The following is an 11,368-nucleotide window of genomic DNA, read 5'->3' on the forward strand; positions in this document are numbered from 1 at the left end:
GTGCTCACTTTGGCAGCACATATAATAAAATTTGAATGATACAGAGAAGATTAGCAGGGCCCCTGCGCAAGGATGACATGCAAATTCGTTCCATATCTTTTGCAAATCACAACACCCAATAGGAGGTAAAGGTAATGACCCAATAGGAGAGAGAGAACAAAAGGGAATGCCCTACCACAGAGGCAGGGTGGGGTGGGGGGGATGGGGGGTGGGAGGGATACTGGGATCCGTGGTGGTGGGAAATGGGCACTGGTGGAGGGATGGGTATTTTTTTTTATTTTTTTTTACAGTTGTAGATTTACAATTTTTTGTGCTTGGGTTTCAATTATACAATGATCAGATATCCATCCCTCCACCAGTGCCCGTTTTTCACCACCATGGATAATATCCCTCCCACCCCCATCCCCCCATCCCCCCCTGCCTCTGTGGCAGGGCAATCCCCTGTGTTCTCTCTCTCCGTTTGGGTGTTGTGGTCTGCAAAAGAGGCATTGAGTGGCAAATATGTTCAGTCCATAGTCTACTTTCGACATGCATCTCCCCTCCTGGGAGGATCCTCCAAACATCCTTTATTTCGTGCTCCCTTCTCTATCTGAACTGCCCTTTCCTCTAGGATACCCGGCTGGCCTCTAAGTTATGGAGTAATCATCCTGGTGCTGATCTCAGCTATTCTTGGGTATTAATCTCATACTTTGTTACTTTATATCCCCCAGATGAATGCAATCTTTCTATGTCTGTCCCTCTCTTTCTGACTCATTTCGCTTAGCATGATACTTTCCATATTGTACCACTTGTATGTAAATTTCATGACTTCATCTTTTCTAACAGCTACATAGTACTCCATTGTGTAGATGTACCAAAGTTTCTTTAACCAGTCATCTGTTCTTGGGCATTCAGGTTTCTTCCAGTTTCTGGCTATTGTAAAGAGTGCTGCAATGAACAAACAAGTGCAGATGTCACTTCGACTATACATTTTTGCCTCTCTGGGATATATTCCCAGGAGTGGTATTGCTGGGTCAAATGGGAGCTCAATTTCTAATTTTTTGAGAATCGTCCATACTGTTTTCCAGAAGGGCTGAACCAGTGGACATTCCCACCAACAGTGAAGGAGTGTCCCTTTCTCGCCACATCCACGCCAGCATTGGTTGCTTTTGTTCTTTTGAATGTGGGCCAGTCTCTGAGGTGTGAGATGGTATCTCATTGTGGTTTTGATCTGCATCTCTCTGATGATTAATGATGTAGAGCATTTTCTCATGTGCTTTTTTGCCATTCGGATTTCTTCCTTGAGAAAGTTTCTGTTCATTTCATTGCCCCATTTTTGGATGGGGTTGGATGTTTTCTTCTTGTGGAGTTTAACCAGTATTTTGTATATCCTGGATATCAACCCCTTGTCAGATGGATATTCGGCGAATATCCTTTTCCATTCTGTAGACTGTCTTTGTATTTTGGTCACTGTTTCTTTGGAGGTGCAGAAGCTTCTTAGTTTAAGATAGTCCCATTTATCTATCTCTGTTTTCACTTGCTTGGCCAGTGGCGTGGCATCTTTGAAGATACCATTAGCTTCAATATCATGGAGGGTTTTGCCAACTTTATCTTCAATGTACCTTATGGTTTCTGGTCTGATGTTGAGGTCTTTAATCCATTTTGATCTTACTTTTGTACATGGTGTTAGGCAGAGTTCTGAGCCTATTTTTTTGCATGTAGCCGTCCAGTGATGCCAACACAATTTATTAAAGAGGCTTTCCTTACTCCACTTCACATTACTTGCACCTTTATCAAAGATTAGATGATCATATGATTGAGGGGAGATGTCAGTGTATTCAACCCTGTTCCATTGGTCTGCAGTTCTGCCTTTGTTCCAGTACCATGCTGTTTTAATTATTACTGCTTTGTAGTACAGTTTGAAGTTCGGGGGGTTGATTCCTCCCATTTTCTTTTGAGGGATGGGTATTTGATCATTGTATAATTGAAACCCAAGCACAAAAATTTGTGCTACAACTGTATCTCATGATGTCTCACTAATAAAAATTTAAAAAAAATACAAATGCCTCTGAACTCTATGCTAAGAAAACCTTTCATCTGAGGGTTTTCTCTGAGCCAAAATCTTTATATATCTTAATATCTTTTAAAAATTAATAATAATTAATTAAATTTTTGGCATTGATTTTTAATTAAATTAATTAAAAATTAATAATACCAGGGCCAGAGCGATAGTATAGCAGGTATGGAACTTGCCTTGCATGCAGCTGATGTGATCCCTGGCATCACATATGTTCTCCTGAGCACTGTCAGGAGTAACTCCTGAGTACAGAGCCAAGAGTAACCCCTAAGCATTGCTGAGTGAGGCCCAAAAAACAGCAACAACAAATTCAATAATGCTTGTTTTGTGAAAGTAATTTTGCTCTGAACTGACTTATACTGTGAACGTGATCCTCATATCACACTCTTCAATTTGGGGTTCAGAAACAGATTAAGAGAACTGAGTAACTCAATTTATTGAGGTCATGAGATGGTACAGTGGGCATGGCTCTTATCCTGCATAAGGTAGACCTGGTTTGATCCTTGGCACCCCATATGGTCCCCCAAGACTGCCAGGAGTTTTCCCTGAGGCAGAGCCAAAAATAACCCCTGAGTGACTCCGGATGTGGCCCCCAAACACCTCCCCCAAAAGGTATTGTTTTTTGGGGGAGGATCACACCTGGCAATGTACAGGAGCTACTCCTGGCTCTGCACTCAGGAATTACCCCTGGTGGTGCTCAGGGGACCATATGGGATGCTGGGAACCAAACCCAGGTTGGCCGTGTGCAAAGCAAACGCCCTACTGTGCTATTGCTCCAGCCCCAGGACTAAAGTTAATAAATGGAAGGAACCTGCCTTCTAAATGGGCACATCTACTTGCTATTACAACATTCTAAAAGTAGGTTAAATTATTCCAAAATTTTCAAGTTGGGAAACTAAGGCTCTGAAGCATTGAAGAAAGATTGCATGTTTAGAATGCAATGTGGTTTGCATAAACTTAAACTTCAAACATGAGCACTATGTAGATGACTCTGATTTGTTTTAAAAGAGAAAATATAAAACTTAGTTAATATTTCCTGGGCACTTATGTCTAAGCTCTATTTGAGTTCTTTTGTGTGTGTGCGCGCGCGCGTGTGTGTGTGTGTGTGTGTGTGTGTGTGTGTGTGTGTGTGTGTGTGTTCTTTGGGTCATACCTGGCGATGCTCAGGGGTTACTCCTGAGTTCTGCACTCAGAAATTACTACTGGTGCTGCTAAGGGGGCCATATGGGATGCTGGGAATCAAACCCGGGTCGGCCGTGTGCAAGGCAAATGCCCTACCTGCTGTGTATCACTCCAGTCCCGTATTTGAGGTTTTTTTTTTAAGCAACATCTCATTAAGTCCTCACAATTTCCCTATGTATTATTATTTTCCCAGTTTTATAACTAAAATCAAGAGGAAAGGGACATTAATAAATGTCCAAAGTAAAGCAATTAGAAGTGATAGAGCCAGGTCCATAAGGAACATGATTTTGGAAAACAATCGCTACTAGGTATTGGCCCAGTTCTGTTTGGTTTTCTACCCAAACCCTTCACCTTCCTGTCTTTGGGTCTTTGGCTCTTCCGCAATGAGAACTTTCTCCTTTCTTCTGGTCCAAACATCTCTGAACGTTTAAAGCCCAAAATCTTAGCCCATTATTCCTTTTAGGCCCCTTGTGCACAACCATCTTTTCTCTGAATGCATCGTTTTTTATTTATACTGATACATGTATTCATTTTTCCTTTAAGGGCAGAGATGAACTTTGATCTCATCAAAGTTAAATATCTTTATATTTCTTGTATTGAGTGCTGTCATCCCAGGCACAAAGTAAATACCCAAGACCATCATTGTTTTCTAGAACTTTTCTGGTCAATCCAGTAGTCACTCATCATGTGGCGCTGTTGGACACTTGACACATGACTAGTGAAACCGAGAAACTGATTTTTTTGGTGGAGGAGGTTTGGAGGACTCTGGACTAGTGCTCAAGAGACACTCCAGGGGTGCCCCATCAGTCTGGTTGTACGCTTCAATCAGTGGGCTGTAGTTTGGTACTGCTTAGGCCCAGTTAAACTGGGGACCACGAGGGCCATCCTGGCAGTGCTCTGGGAGACTTCCAGGGCAACAGGCAACAGCATTGGGGATGGCTATCTGCAGAGCCGCAAAGAATTCAGGCTTCAGGAACACCAGTCATGTGCTTCAGCTCTTTGAGCCCTCTTCCTGAGCCCAAGAAGCTGAATTTTTAATTTTAATTATCTAAGAGTAGCTTTAGTGACTAATTCTTACCAGCAAAATGCAGAAATTTTATGACAATTGCTTACTTGAGAGCAATGCATTCCAGAAATGTTGTCTTATCTATAAGATTGTCTGGATTTAGGAAGATTAAAACACCACATTCTCCCCCAAACTCTCCTAAAAACGTTTTTAAAAAACGTAACAAAATTCTACCCAACTCTTACAAATACCCATGTTGTTAATTTCTTCTCAGTGTGCTAGGTAGATGACATTTCCTTCTCAGTAAGACATGTCTCATTTTTGCCTCCATACAATGGTAATTCTAGGAAACAGGATTGAGTATCAACAGCTTATTTAGCAAGTAAAATCCACACAGTAAAGATGTGGCAACATGAAAACAAAACGAATCAAGATAGCTGTGCAGATTGGTAGATGCTGACACCTGACAGGCCCTGATTAGTGCTTTCAATAGTAAGGCAGCTGTAGGCTCTGTTGATACTGCAGAATATCTAATCTGCCTTATTTGAGATCCCCTTTCTGTCATGTGACTCAATTCCCCTGGCCACAAGTGATTGAACGAGGAATCAAATCCATACCTAAAGGCAACTTTCTATGGGCTAGTAAGTGGCCTATGACATGACTCTGTGCAAGAAAATAACTCAGCAGGAGTATATTGTATCGATCGTATTAGTATCTGGTTACTGCCTGCCTGCCTCTCTCCCTCCATTTCTCCTTCCTTCCCTCTCTCCCTCTCTCTCTCCCTCCCTCTCTCTCCCTCTACTCTCTCTCTCCCTCCCCCTTTCTCCCCTCTTTCTCCTTCTTTCTTTCTTCCTTCCTTCCTTCCTTCCTTCCTTCCTTCCTTCCTTCCTTCCTTCCTTCCTTCCTTCCTTCCTTTCTCTCTCTCTCTCTCTTTCTTTCTTTCTTTCTTTCTCTCTTTCTTTCCCTTCCTCCCTCCCTTCCTCCTTCCTCCTCCCTCCCTCCCTCCCCTCCTTCCTTCTTTTCTTTCTTTTTCTTCTCTCCTTTCATCTTTTCTCCCTCCCTCCCTCCCTTCCTTCCTCCTTCCCTCCCTCCCTCCCTCCCTCCCTCCCTCCCTCCCTCCCTCCCTCCCTCCCTTCCTCCCTTCCTTCCTTCCTTCCTTCCTTCCTTCCTTCCTTCCTTCCTTCCTTCCTTCCTTCCTTCCTTCCTTCCGTCCTTCTGTTGAGGATCAAATCCAGGGTCTCATGCAAGACAAGTCATCTACTGCTGAGATACTTACCTGACTCTTAATCCTGTAGGGATGGCAAGGTAGCACTGTGTTTCAGACCCTGTGAGTTGGTAACAGCTGACACAGATACAGAGACCACTTCTAATGATGCGCAACAGGAAAAGAAGTGACACACTCCCAGCTCTGAAACTTTTCTTTAGCCAAGAACTGCAATTGGACTTCTGGAATGCTCCCAGACCCAAATCATGGAATAAGTTTCCATTTTTTTCTGAGAAGCTAAGCTATACATTTGAGGTTTTGTTTTCTTGTTAATGGTTTCACGAAACCTTCCAACAAACCCCATAGCAAAGGTAAACTGAGCATCTGATACTTGAAAGCACAATTTTTTTCAAGTTTTTTTTTCTTTTGGGGGTCACACCCAGTGATGGTCAGGGGTCACTCCTGGTTCTGTACTCAGGAATCACTCCTGGCAGTGCTTGGGGGACCATATGGGATGTCAGGCACTGAAACTGGGTCGGCTACATGCAAGGCAAACGCCCTACCTGCTGCACTATTACTCCAGCCCCTTGAAAGCCAATTTTACAATGCTTTCAAATCATGGGTAAAAATGTTAAGATACATGATTGAATTTTTTTCAGACTTGTGTTACAGCAGAAATGGCCAACTGCTGGGTTCTTGAGGATGCAAGTAGGAATGTCACAAACGCTAAGATATCTTCAGTGTTTCAGCTTTTGATTTGCTACTCACAAAAATCTAACAGAAAACTCTGCATACAGGATAGCAATTCCAGTACCAATACTAATGCTTCAGCAACTCATGACCTGCATTTATATGCTTTAAATATCCCTGCCTCTTAGCTGTTTCTATCGTCTGATTGGCTATGCCCTGTATAAATGAAGACAGAAAACTGATCAATTATGACCAAAATAATCAATCAGATCACTATTATATAATAAGCAATCAGAGAAACTCTACAACATAGGCTCATGTGTATATATTGAGAGATGTATATATCTACTTCATTTCTGCCATAACTCATGCCAATTAATTATTCAATCAACCATGCATGTTAATTACCTACCACATACCAGACATGTATAAACATTAGGAATTTAGTAGTGAACGAAATAAAGGTGACACTATTGGTATGGTAATATGATCTAGCCTGAAATATTTAGATTACCTGTGCTTTAATATATACTATATGAACAAACCCTAGCTTAATAAGCTTCAGATATTGCTTTTTATGCTTTAAATATTTATAATTTTCCCAATATATTATATTAATAAGGGTATAAAATTCAAACCTATGTGTCAAGACTTTAAGGTGACTACATTTACATAAGAATAAAGTTTAGTTCTGACTTTCTAATAATTACCACATCTGAAACAAAGTAATAGACTATAAACTACTAATGAGAGCATGGCTCCAGAGTAGTGCCAAGGGCACAGCAATAAGGTGAAGCTTGTTAAAACCAACAATAGAACAGCCAATGAGGAAAAGGTGGCAGGACCAGCAGTAACCAGCCTCTCTGATGCTCCAGTTCCTCTGTGTCAGGCCATTTGCCAAGTAGGTAAGGCCACCTTAGGTGTTCAGGTGTGTGATACTGAAGACTACTACTCTTTATTTGGCTGCATCTAAACACAATAAACTGGAACAAGTAGAAAACAAGTTGTTGAATACAGCTCAACTGCTGGGAAAAATAAACCCAAATGGCTATTTCTACTCTAAACCCCCCATGAAACTTTCCATTAAGGTGAAGAGCACAGGAAAAGTGACTGGGAAAGAGAAGATCTCTCCCTTTTTGTCCAAATTGATCAGTTTTCTTGCCAAGTATCAACACAGTTATTTGAACAATACCCCTGGGGTCATTTTTGTCTTTTCTCTTATGGTGAGAGTCCCTTGCACAGTGACTACTGAATCGCTGTTAAACAGTGGCACTATTTCTGAATTAAGAACAGTATTAAGAGCTTCTTAAGTAAAAGCCAAATCTTGGAGTTGGAAGTAAGACTCATCCATGAATCATGGGTTGAATGATTGTATTATACAAATAAAATGCATGCTCAAGGCCACTCTACTTATGCTCGGATGAGCCTCACGCATGCAGGAACCGACAGAGGAACCCAGGTATGCAGGACCCAGGACTGAGATCTCCAAGCCTGCTCGGATCGGGACTGGGCCTCCTCCACCCAGATTCCCCCATTTTCCAGAAGCTTGGCAGTCACACCCACAAACTGCCCCCGGGCGCCATGTAATCTCATCTACAGCCAAGATCCAGAGACTATAAAAAAAAAAGCTCCCGGAAGAGAGCAATGCAGTTTTTCCCTCTCAGCCCAGCAAGCTACCGAGAGTATCCCGCCTGCACGGCAAAGCATAGCAAGCTACCCATGATGTATTCAATATGCCAAAAACAGTAACAATAACGGATTTCATTCCCCTGACCCTGAAAGAGCTCCCAATATGCCACTGGGCTACACTAGCACATGACAGGGATGAATGGAGATGTTACTGGCGCCCGCTCGAGCAAATCAATGAACAACGGGACGACAAGTGATACAAATGAAGTGATAAGAGAAATATGTTGAATGGGATGACAAGTGATACAAATGCAGTGATAAGAGAAATATGTTGATATGTTTGCAAAATTCAAGATTTAGAAGCTGAGAAGGGCTATTCAAGAGACTATCTGAATAAGTTGATTTTCTCTTTCTTTCTTTCTTTCTTTCTTTCTTTCTTTCTTTCTTTCATTACAGTTTAGGTAATGTTAGAATAGTGCTAAAGTCGATGGTGTTGATGTACAAAGTTATTGTATCTCACCACCACTGAAGTACCATGCCACTCCACCATTGTCCTTATCTCACCCCTGGTTCAGTCTTTATTTCTCTATCCCTCCCCCAACTGTTTATCAGTTTTGTAATACAAGGTCAAGGGGTTGTCTTTGTTCAGTGCTGTATATTCCCTTGTTTCGTCTCTCTGTAGTCCACAGTTGAGTGAGATCATCACTGAATATGTGAATTTTCTGGCAGTGACAAGTCTAAACTTGGAATAACAACAACAAAAAAAATGCTTCCTGAACAGAGAAAAAAAAAGCAAAACCAAAAAATGATAAGAGAACAAAGTGATGACATTTATATTCCAGCATTTTGAACACAGAGGTAGTTCGCCAAATAAGAATGATGAGTCTTGAAATTATAAAAGGTGAAATTTTTCTTTAACACAAGTAAAAGAGAAAGTGAAAATGAATGGCATAACAACACGACTAAAAATAAAATTATAGGGGATTCATTAAGTCACATTCAAGAAAAATTAGCAAGATGAAATCTTGTGTCTAATGAAATTGAAATGTTAAGAAACAGACATTAATGTATACACTGGTACCTTAATAGTAAAGCAAAACATATAATGAGATTTTTTTCCATTGACTAAAATTAAAAGTAACAGATAAGGTTTTTTAGTGATTCAAAAGTTTTCAAGCTTTTTCTCCCAAGATATCCAAATTCTAAACACCTGGATTTCTTACTGTTGCGTAAGACTGAGTCTGGTTACTATGGCTCTGCTATGGAAATGATCTTTGAACTAAATGGGTTCAGCTTTATTTAAAATTTATTTTATTTAATAAAATATCTGCAGATCTCAAAGGAGAGAAAACACACAAGACATCAGACAGACAAAAAATATAATTTCAGAAGACACTTATAGTTACTATAATTTTTTTAAAAATATTTTATACAAATGAATTTGAAAATTAAAACAAAGTAGATAGTTTTATAGGAAACATTAACCACAAAATGGACTTTAAGATAAGGGGACCAGGGAAGCATCTCAAAAGGCTGGAGTTTATTCCTTGCACTTGGGAAGTCCCAGGTTTGATCCCCAGCATTGCATATTCCCCTGAGTACTACTGGAGGAAAACACTTCAGGCCAAGATAGTATTAAACCCTGAGCTCCCCTGAAAGTGGCCGCAAAACAGAATAGAAAGCAACACGGTAGAGAACCTGTATAGATCAACCATCACACAAGAAACAGAAGTTTGGCAGAGATTTACTCCTAAAAACTGCTATTAATCCCAAGTCAGTTTATATGAGTGTTCAACCAACAGGTCAAAGAACAACTAATTCCTCTGTTATATAAATGGCCCAAAGCAAACAGATATGTGACCCATTCAATCTAAAACCAATATAATCCTGATGGCAAACCAAAAGGAAAGTTCTTCCCTACTCGCCTCCACAAACACAATCAACAAATCTCATTTATGAACATAGAAGAAAAATCCCAAAGAGTATTAGTGCAAAAGCTGGCAGTATATTAAAGGAATATTACATCATATATTATATTACAAGTAACATAATATGACAGTAAAGGGATAAACCAAGAGAGTTTATTCTAGGAATAAGGCAGAACCACTTCAACTATATGAAGCCTATTAATACAAATCACCATAATATCTGATGAAAGGAAATAGAAACCATAGGATCATATTATGCTGAAAAATATGTGCCTGACAAAATGTAAAAGCCATTAAAATGCCATAAGGAGCTAAGAAGACAGGAAACTTCATTATAGAATATTTATTACAAGCTTATACCTCGTGGTGAACACATGCATTCCCTTGAAAGTAAGAACAAAATGAAGCGATTTATTTCTACCAATACTCTTCACTATTACATTTGAGGTTTTAGTCAACACACTAAAACAAGAAAGGAGACATAAGAGACAAGTAAATGGAAAGGTTGGGACAGAGCTATTTCAGAGGTGATGAATTCAGCTAAAACTAATGAATTCAGCTAAACTAAAGGAAATTATGGTTGGAAATGTTTAATTGCTTCTACTTCTCCAAAAATAACTCATTAGAAATTAGAAAAGAAAATTAATTTGCAATAGCAACAAACCCATTGAGTAGGGTTTATTTTGGGGGTGGGGAAAGGGTTGTTTCATTTTGTTTTGTTTGGAGGTGTTGATTTTGTGCCAGACAGCCCTGTCAGTGAACCTGGGCTGATTGCTTGTGCGTTGAACTCTTTGTCAATGCATGGAAGGCAGATGTCTTTTGTCAAAAGAATTTTTTTTAATGGAATTTGAAAAGTAGATTCCAAACGTTTACTTGAAACACTAGAATTACACACAATTCTGAAATGCTTGCTCTAAAGACAAGGGAAAACTAATATCAACTAATGGAATAGTCTCTTCAAGCCTCCTTTGTATTCCTTAAAAAGAATGGTAGCTCTGATGGTTGGAATTGTTCGCTTCTCTCTCACACGGAACTATAGCTGAACTCCTAAATTAAGTAAATTCTGTGATGTGACTGTTTTGTTCTTTGGCATAGTTCCTGAAAATATACAACTTTGAATTTCATAACTTTTCACTTTGGTCTCCACATTTCATCCTTAAACTCCAACTGTAACCCAAAACTGAAAGCTTGTAACTATCTCATGGTGATTCAGTAAAACTAAAACAAAAACAAAAACAAAAACACAAAAACTCCAATTGTGGACATTTTAATATATGATAGCTTAGAATTCAAACATATACTTAACATTTCCCCTTTGAGAACCAGGAATTCATAAAAAATTTGGGTTAGCACCAGATCAGCTAGAAAACAAAAATGCAAATGCTGAAGTAAGTCATTTGTAGCACACAAAAGCCCCTGTTTTACAAAGGCATGATGCCAAAATTAGAAAGTGTTTTTAAAATCCAATTGCATCTTACTGATATTCAAGTATCATCATGTATTTTCTCTTCTACTTTTAATAATTACTATATGTACTTTGATGTCTCTTTCTATTGTTTTTCTTTTTTTTGCTATAACCTGCTGTTGAATACCCTTTGAACTGTTTAATCTGCTTCCAAATTTGCAATTCTGCAGTAATCATCCTTTCCCTTAAATGCCATACCACTATGCTT

General features: G+C 39.6%; 1 pseudogene; it reads left to right on the forward strand.

Moving 5' to 3' along the window:
• LOC130024982 (uncharacterized) lies at positions 1 to 100 on the forward strand (annotated as a pseudogene).
• The last annotated feature ends 11,268 nt before the right edge of the window (positions 101 to 11,368 follow it).

This window comes from Sorex fumeus, unplaced genomic scaffold (genome assembly GCF_029834395.1).
Source record: "Sorex fumeus unplaced genomic scaffold, SorFum_2.1 ptg000029l, whole genome shotgun sequence".
NCBI classification, from domain to species: domain Eukaryota; kingdom Metazoa; phylum Chordata; class Mammalia; order Eulipotyphla; family Soricidae; genus Sorex; species Sorex fumeus.